The sequence below is a fragment of the Bos indicus x Bos taurus genome, chromosome 26 (assembly GCF_003369695.1).
Source record: "Bos indicus x Bos taurus breed Angus x Brahman F1 hybrid chromosome 26, Bos_hybrid_MaternalHap_v2.0, whole genome shotgun sequence".
Classification (NCBI taxonomy): domain Eukaryota; kingdom Metazoa; phylum Chordata; class Mammalia; order Artiodactyla; family Bovidae; genus Bos; species Bos indicus x Bos taurus.
This window is the reverse complement of record NC_040101.1, coordinates 50,789,955-50,799,744: the sequence shown is the minus strand read 5'-3', so window position 1 is coordinate 50,799,744 and position 9,790 is coordinate 50,789,955. Positions and strand designations below refer to the sequence as shown.

At 33.3% G+C, this 9,790-nt stretch overlaps 1 pseudogene; it reads right to left on the bottom strand.

Moving 5' to 3' along the window:
• Positions 1-708: 708 nt before the first annotated feature.
• LOC113884414 lies at positions 709-1,644 on the bottom strand (annotated as a pseudogene).
• Between the last annotated feature and the right edge of the window lie 8,146 nt (positions 1,645-9,790).

Genomic DNA, 9,790 nt, shown 5'->3' with positions numbered 1-9,790 from the left:
ACTATATGGGCAGAAAAGGATTGATTTCCATACATCTTATATCTCTGAACAGCAAACATGAATTCATATTTTTTGCATTAGTAAAAATTAAGTTAACAAATTATCAAGATGCTAGTAGCATGATTTGGCTACATAAAACATATCTACAGAGAAGAATTCAGAAAGAAGCAAAGGGTAAAAATTCATTGCCACACTACAAAAATTTAAGGGTCATTATGCAGTTTTATATTTAATCTTTACAGAAGGATCAAATTGAAGTCATTGAAAGGTAAAATGTCTAAAGTTAAAAACACATAGATATTTAACAACTGTCCCCCAAACTTTTGCCATCTGTATTATCTAAAAACATCATGAAAAGGCAGGGGGTGGGGGAAGTGCATGATAGTTATATGAACAGGAAAGTACAAAAATATCTATGGTTTTAAGGGAAAAGGTAAGTGATACTATATTTTCTTTTAAAATTGCAAATCACCAGTAAATTTGTGGACTGAATATAATATCGCCTAAATACATAGTTTCTTATCAGCAAGACACCATAATATAATCCTGATATTTTAAAAATCCAGCATTAAACAATAAGGCCAGGAATGAATGAATATAATATATCTATTAATCATGTGGAAAGAGCAACCTATTTCTGATTATACAATGGCAAAATTAAATAGGAAAACAGAAAATGAGTTTAAATCAAGCAGCTAATGCTTTAAATTAAGGTAGCAGTTTTCTCAAGGCTGTCAAGACATCCTTGTTTATCAGTGTGTATATCAGGGTGTTAAACATCAGGGTGATAGTGTTATAGAAAAATGAGAGAAATTTGTCTGTTCTGAAGAATTTCTGGATTTAGGTCGTAAATATGTAACGATTGCAGATCCAAGTAATAAAGTCACAACCATGACATGAGATGAGCAGGTGGAGAAAGCCTTTGCTCTTCCTGTTGCCGATGGCAACTTCAGGATGGTGAAGGTGATTCTACTGTAGGAGCCAAGAATCAGCAGAAAAGGGACCATGACAAAAAGCACAGAAACCGTAAAGACCAACATCTCGTTCAGAATATTGTCCCCACAGGCCAGCTTCAGTACTGGGGGGATGTCACAGAAGTAATGATTGATTTGGTTGGACCTACAAAAGGACAGAGAGAAAATCTGGCACGTCTGCCCTACCTGAATTGGAATTCTAGTGATTCAGCAGGCAGCCACCAGCTGGACATGGGCCTTGTGGTTCATGACCAGAGGATAGTGCAGGGGGCTACAAATGGACTCATAGTGATCATAGGTCATCACTGTAAGAAGCAGGCACTCTATGTTTCCAAATATAAGGACAAAATTCATCTGTGTTGCACAAACAAGCAAAGAAATATGTCTTTTCTGAGTCCAGAGGTTTATGAGCATTCTAGGAAGAGTGGCAGACACATAACAGATTTCCAAGAAGGAAAAACTACTGAGGAAAAGTACATGGGAGTCTGGAGAGTCTGGTCTGTTTCTCTTTATGAGAATAATGATGCCCTTTCCCACCAGAGTTATCACAGAGATAAACAGAAACATCACAAAAAGAAATATTTGAGTTGGGAACTTCAGAAAATCCCAAAAGAACAAATTCCATCATTGAAGTGAGATTCACATTTGCTAGATATTTTTGAGGTTCCATATGTGAAAATAGTACAATTAGACATTTATCTTTTTGTTTTGTAATTCTATAAATTAAAGGGATTTAGAGGAATCATTAATAATACATAAGATTTCTATTCTCTATTAATGTCTAGTATTTTATATCCTGGACTCAACACAACTGTGGTCTAATGGAGACTATGTATGCTAAATTCTAAATATAAAAGCATAAGTTGCATTTTAAGGTTTAACTTGAAATAAAAGTGATCATTTTGAATCTGTTTGTGTTCAGAGCAAAATCTATCCATTTTACTTATAATAAAAAAGCAAAATTCTAAAGTAGAAATATTTGCATCCCACTTTCTCAGTGGTAAGGCACCACCAAATTCTGTAATGTATTTTTAAGGAATTTCCAAAGTCTTCCATTGGAACTTTCTCAAGCATAAAGCATGCCTTTCCTTCCATATTCTTCAATGATAGCTCTTACTTCTTGTGTGCATACTATATTTGACACCAATCTGGCTGCCTTTATCTACTAAAATAAGCAACATAGCCAACAGGCATTATAAAGCAGGAACTTTCATTTATCTTTTACAAGGATGCAGCTTATGTTTGACAGTGTTCTTGACTTATTGGTTGTTTAAGTAATAATGACAAACTTGAAGGAATTACACTGATGATATGATTTCTGAAACTGTGCCTGGTATATTTATTCTCAAATACCTAATGATGTGTCAGGGGTCACTTTCATTTAAAAATTATCATGCTAATAATATATCTAAGATGCAGCACATGAAAATTAAAACTGAAAAGTGTAAATTATTTAAAATATGGCTAATACACAGTTGTCAAAAGTATCAAAACCAGATAATATGTATATTTTAGCTAGTAGATAGGTGAGCAAGTATAGTTTCAGTTCAGTTCAGTTTGGTTCAGTCACTCATTCGTCTCTGACTCTTTGCGACCACATTAATCGCAGTACACCAGGCCTACCTGTCCATCACCAACTCCCAGAGTTCACTCAAACTCACATCCATCCAGTCAGTGATGCCATCCAGCCATCTCATCACTGACGTCCCCTTCTTCTCCTGACCCCAATCCCTCCAAGCATCAGTCTTTTTCAATGAGTCAACTCTTCATATATATATATATAATAATTATAATCTTAAAATTATATAATTATATATTTAATAATTATAATATATTTGATATTATGATATACATAGATTACAATATTATATAATTATATAATAATATTATAACATATAATATTATATTTATATATTATATATGTACATATTTTATATGTACATATTGATATTTATATATTATATACAAATATATATTGAATATAATAATATATAATATAATATTTAATATATAAAATTATATAATATAAAATATATGATTATATTATATATATGATATATTATATACATAATAATATATGATATATAACATACATTTTAATTATATAATATGTAATATATCAGTTTGGTTCAGTCTCTCAGCCGTGTCCGACTCTTTGCGACCCCATGAATATCAGCACACCAGGCCTCTTTGTCCATCACCAACTCCCGGAGTTCACTCAGACTCACATCCATCGAGTCAGTGATGCCATCCAGCCATCTCATCCTCTGTTGTCCTCTTCTCCTCCTGCCCCCAATCTTTCCCAGCATCAGAGTCTTTTCCAATGAGTCAACACTTCGCATGAGGTGGCCAAAGTACTGGAGTTACAGCTTTAACATCATTCCTTCCAAAGAAATCCCAGGGCTGATCTCCTTCAGAATGGACTGGTTGGATCTCCTTGCAGTCCAAGGGACTCTCAAGAGTCTTCTCCAACACCACAGTCCAAAAGCATCAGTTCTTCGGAGTTCAGTCTTCTACAGAGTCCAACTCTCACATCCATACATGACCACAGGAAAAACCATAGCCTTGACTAGCCAGACCTTTGTTGGCAAAGTAATGTCTCTGCTTTTCAATATGCTATCTAGTTTGGTCATAACTTTTCTTCCAAGGAGTAAGCGTCTTTTAATTTCATGGCTGCAGTCACCGTCTGCACTGATTTTGGAACCCCAAAAGATAAAGTCTGACACTTTTGCCATTGTTTCCCCATCTATTTCTCATGAAGTGATGGGACCAGATGCCATGATCTTTGTTTTCTGAAAGTTGAGCTTTAAGCCAACTTTTTCACTCTCCTCTTTTACTTTCATCAAGAGGCTTTTAGTTCCTCTTCACTTTCTGCCATAAGGCTAGAGTCATCTGCATGTCTGAGGTTACTGATATTTCTCCCCGCAATCTTGATTCCAGCTTGTGTTTCTTCCAGTCCAGCGTTTCTCATGATGTACTCTGCATAGAAGTTAAATAAGCAGGGTGACAATATACAACCTTGATGAACTCCTTTTCCTATTTGGAACCAGTCTGTTGTTCCATGTCCAGTTCTAACTGTTGCTTCCTGACCTGCATACAGAGTTCTCAAGAGGCAGGTCAGGTGGTCTGGTATTCCAATCTCTTTCAGAATTTCTCACAATTTTTTGTGATCCACACAATCAAAGGCTTTGGCATAGTCAAAAAAGCAGAAATAGATGTTTCTCTGGAACTCTCTTGCTTTTTCCATGATCCAGCAGATGTTGGCAATTTGATCTCTGGTTCCTCTGCCTTTTCTAAAACCAGCTTGAACATCTGGAAGTTCAGGGTTCATGTATTGCTGAAGCCTGGCTTGGAGAATTTTAAGCATTACTTTAATAGCATGTGCGATAAGTGCACTTGTGTGGTAGTTTGAGCATTCTTTGGCATTGCCTTTCTTTGGGATTGGAATGAAAACTGACCTTTTCCAGTCCTGTGGCCACTGCTGAGTTTTCCAAATTTGCTGGCGTATTGAGTGAGGCACTTTCTTTTTTTTTTTTTTTTTTTTTCCTTTTTTAAGGCTTCAAAATTTCTTTTTTTTTTTTTTCTTTTTTTAGAATTTTATTTTACTTTTTTAAATTTTATTTTATTTTTAAACTTTACAATATTGTATTGGTTTTGCCAAATATCAAAATGAATCTGCCACAGGTATACATGTGTTCCCCATTCTGAACCCTCCTCCCTCCTCCCTCCCCATACCATCTCTCTGGGTCGTCCCAGTGCACCAGGCCCAAGCATCCAGTATCGTGCATCAAACCTGGACTGGCGACTCGTTCCATATATGATATTATACATATTTCAATGCCATTCTCCCAAATCATCCCACCCTCTCCCTCTCCCACAGAGTCCAAAAGACTGTTCTATACATCTGTGTCTCTTTTGCTGTCTCGTATACCGGGTTATTGTTACCATCTTTCTAAATTCCATATATATGCGTTAATATTGCTGTTTTTCTTCTGGCTTACTTCACTCTTTATAATAGGCTCCAGTTTCATCCACCTCATTAGAACTGATTCAAATGTATTTTTTTAATGGCTGAGAAATACTCCATTGTGTATATGTACCACAGCTTTCTTATCCGTTCATCTATTGATGGACATCTAGGTTGCTTCCATGTCCTGGCTATTATAAACAGTGCTGCGATGAACATTGAGGTACATGTGTCTCTTTCAATTCTGGTTTCCTCAGTATGTATGCCCAGCAGTGGGATTGCTGGATCATAAGGCAGTTCTATTTCCAGTTTTTTAAGGAATCTCCACACTGTTCTCCATAGTGGCTGTACTAGTTTGCATTCCCACCAACAATGTAAGAGGGTTCCCTTTTCTCCACACCCTCTCCAGCATTTATTGCTTGTAGACTTTTGGATCGCAGTCATTCTGACTGGCGTGAAATGGTACCTCATAGTGGTTTCACAGCATCATCTTTCAGGATTTGAAATAGCTTAACTAGAGTTCCATCACCTCCACTAGCTTTGTTCGTAGTGATGCTTTCCAAGGCCCACTTGACTTCACATTCCAGGATGTCTGGCTCTAGGTCAGTGATCACACCATCATGATTATCTGGGACATGAAGATCTTTTTTGTACAGTTCTTCTGTGTATTCTTTCCACCTCTTTTTGATGTCTTCTGCTTCTGTTAGGTCCATACCTTTTCTGTCCTTTATTGAGCCCATCTTTGCATGAAATGTTCCCTTGGTATCTCTAATTTTCTTGAAGAGATCTCTAGTCTTTCCCATTCCATTGTTTTCCTCTATTTCTTTGCACTGATTGCTGAGGAAGGCTTTCTTATCTCTTCTTGCTATTCTTTGGAACTCTGCATTCAGATGCTTATATCTTTCCTTTGCTCCTTTGCTTGTCACTTATCTTCTTTTCACAGCTATTTGTAAGGCCTCCCCAGACAGCCATTTTGCTTTTTTGCATTTCTTTTCTATGGGGATGATCTTGATCCCTGTCTCCTGTACAATGTCACAAACCTCATTCCATAGTTCATCAGGCACTCTATCTATCAAATCTAGTCCCTTAAATCTATTTCTCACTTCCACTGTATAGTCATAATGGATTTGATTTAGGTCATACCTGAATGGTCTAGTGGTTTTCCCTACTTTCTTCAATTGAAGTCTGAATTTGGCAATAAGGAGTTCATGGTCTGAGCCACAGTCAGCTCCTGGTCTTGTTTTTGCTGACTGTATACAGCTTCTCCATCTTTGGCTGCAAAGAATACAATCAGTCTGATTTCGGTGTTGACCATCTGGTGATGTCCATGTGTAGAGTCTTCTCTTTGTTGTTGGAATAGGGTTCTTGCTAGGACCAGTGCATTTTCTTGGCGAAACTCTACTAGTCTTTGCCCTGCTTCATTCCGTATTCCAAGGCCAAATTTGCCTGTTACTCCAGATGTTTCTTGACTTCCTACTTTTGCATTGCAGTCCCCTATAATGAAAAGGACATCTTTTTTGGGTGTTAGTTCTAAAAGGTCTTGTAGGTCTTCATAGAACCGTTCAACTTCAGCTTCTTCAGTGTTACTGGTTGGGGTATAGACTTGGATTACTGTGGTATTGAATGGTTTGCCTTGGAAATGAACAGAGATCATTCTGTCTTTTTTGAGAATGCATCCAAGTACTGCATTATGGACTCTTTTGTTGACCATGATGGCTACTCCGTTTCCTCTGAGGGATTGTGTCCGCAGTAGTAGATATAATGTTCATCTGAGTTAAATTCACCCATTCCAGTCCATTTGAGTTTGCTGATTCCTAGAATGTCTACATTCACTCTTGCCATCTCTTTGTTTGGCCACTTCCTATTTGCCTTGATTCATGGACCTGACATTCCCGGTTCTTATGAAATATTGCTCTTTACAGTATCAGACCTTGCTTCTATCACCAGTAACATCCACAGCTGGATATTGTTTTTGCTTTGGCTCCATCCCTTCACTCTTTCTGGAGTTATTTCTCCACTGATCTCCAGTAGCATATTGGGCACCTACTGACCTGGGGAGTTCCTCTTTCAGTATCCTATCATTTTGCCTTTTCATACTGTTCATGGGGTTCTCAAGGCAAGAATACTGAAGTGGTTTGCCATTCCCTTCTCCAGTGGACCACATTCTGTCAGATCTCTCCACCGTGACCCACCTGTCCTGGGTTGCCCTACGGGCATGGCTTAGTTTCATTGAGTTAGACAAGGCTGTGGTCCTAGTGTGATTAAATTGACTATTTTTCTATGAGTATGGTTTCAGTGTGTCTGCCCTTAGTGTGATCTAATTGTTTCCAACACAGACGAGACTTCAAACCTAAATTACCATAGCCTGGTTTTATCTACAAAAATCCATCCCATAATTGTGGGAGATTTTTTCCTCCTTTGCTGAAACTTTTCTTGTTGCTCTGATTGAGCTGGAGTAATAGAAAAAAGCTCAAATTTATGGCCAGAGTCAGAGCAGGCATAATTAATTGGCCCAGTGAGGGGATCCCATCTAGTAATATCACAGTAACCTGAATATGACTATAATTTTTTTTTTAAGTAAATTTTCTCAGGGCCAACCAGTTAGTCTTGTAGTAGAGAAATTTAACAAGGGAACCCAGAACTAGACACAGGTAATTGGCCACAAACCCAACAATTGAATTGATTTCTAAAACTAACATAGAATCAGGCCTATGATAGAAAAGCATTTGATTTATATGTAGAGGTCTAAAAAGTCAAGAAAACATAAATGATCATACAAATCAGGTCCAACAACTTGGGCAAGCTGTCTACCTCTGATGTAGTCATCTTCTCGTCCTGATATAGTGTAATTTCACCTGCTTTACCATCAATTTAAGGTGAGATTAGGTCAGCTCTCTTCTCTATAGACCAATCCACTATAGGGGCCGATCAGGGCACTCTGGCCAGTTGTCCACGTCAGGAAGAGATCAGGGACAAAAGTGTCACAATTGTGGTCACTGGGTCTGGTCCATTGGCAGGCAAGCTGGCCCCTGAGTACCAGGAGTGGTCAGGATGTCATTCTCTGCGAAGAAGAGTCTCTGCCAGAGTCACCATTTGTTGCAGGAAGGTGGACGCTTCCATATACATATATATATATATATATATATATATATATATATATATATTATTATTATTATATGTAAATATTATATACATATTTTCTGTCATATTGAGTGCATATATATAATTATATTATTAGAATATATATAAATATATATGTATAATATATATATAAAATATATTATATAGATATATACTATCTATATATAAATAACATATATAATTATATATAATATATAATCATTATATTTAATATATGTATTACTATATTATAAATATTATATATATATAATATTAAATATACATATAAATCATATATATTATATATTATACAATATATACAAAACAATGTATTATACTATAATATATTATAATATATATATGAATTTTTAAAATATTAATTTTATAAATTATAAATATGAATTTTTATAAACATTTTTAATTATAAGTATTATAATAATATATTATATGTTATTTTAATGTTATAAGATATATATTATTATATATTATATATGAAATATAAGTAATATTATATATATTGTAATGTATAATATATATGTTATACATATTATATATAATATGATATATATTACATTATATATACATAATATATATTAAAAATTTTATAAATATTAATTTCATAAATTATATATATTAATAACTATATTATTAAGTTATAATTATATTATATATTTCATATTATATATTCTATAATATGTATAATATATATCATATTATAATATTATATACATAATATTATGTATAAAATATATCATATATATATTATACATATAATATATACCAAATATATTATAGGTAGATAATATATACAATATATATAATATAACAATATATAATATATAATATTTATAATTTTAAAAATATAATTATAATAAAAATATATTTATATATAATATAAATTTGATATAATATATAATGTTAAATATATACTTAATATGTATTTAATATATATTTAATATAATATATATAATATATAATAAGTATAGTAAAACATAATATATAGAATATATAATTGTATATATTATATTTTTATATATATTCTATATATTATATTTAATATATATTATATATGTGTGTATATCAGAAATATTATATTATATTATATATATTATATATATGTATATATATTTTATAAATATATTGCATATATTATATATATTTATATTTTTATATATAATATATTGTACAAATAATATATATCTAATATAATATATACTATATAATAGTATATAATACATAAGATATAATATATATAATATACTATACTATATAGTATATTACATCTATATTATATAATATACATAATTATACATATATAATTATATATTATATTATATTATACTATATTATTTAATTATATTATATTATAATTTACTTTATTATATATATTATATAATATATTATTTTATATTATATGTTAATATAATATATATATAATATGTTATAATATATAAGGCAGTTCTATTTCCAGTTTTTTAAGGAATCTCCACACTGTTATCCATAGTGGCTGTACTAGTTTGCACTCCCACCAACAGTGTAAGAGGGTTCCCTTTTCTCCACACCCTCTCCAGCATTTATTATTTGTAGACTTTTGAATCGCAGCCATTCTGACTGGCGTGAAATGGTACCTCATAGTGGTTTTGATTTGCACCAGAAGGGAAAGAGACACGTGTAACCCAATGTTCATTGCAGCACTGTTTATAATAGCCAGGACATGGAAGCAACCTAG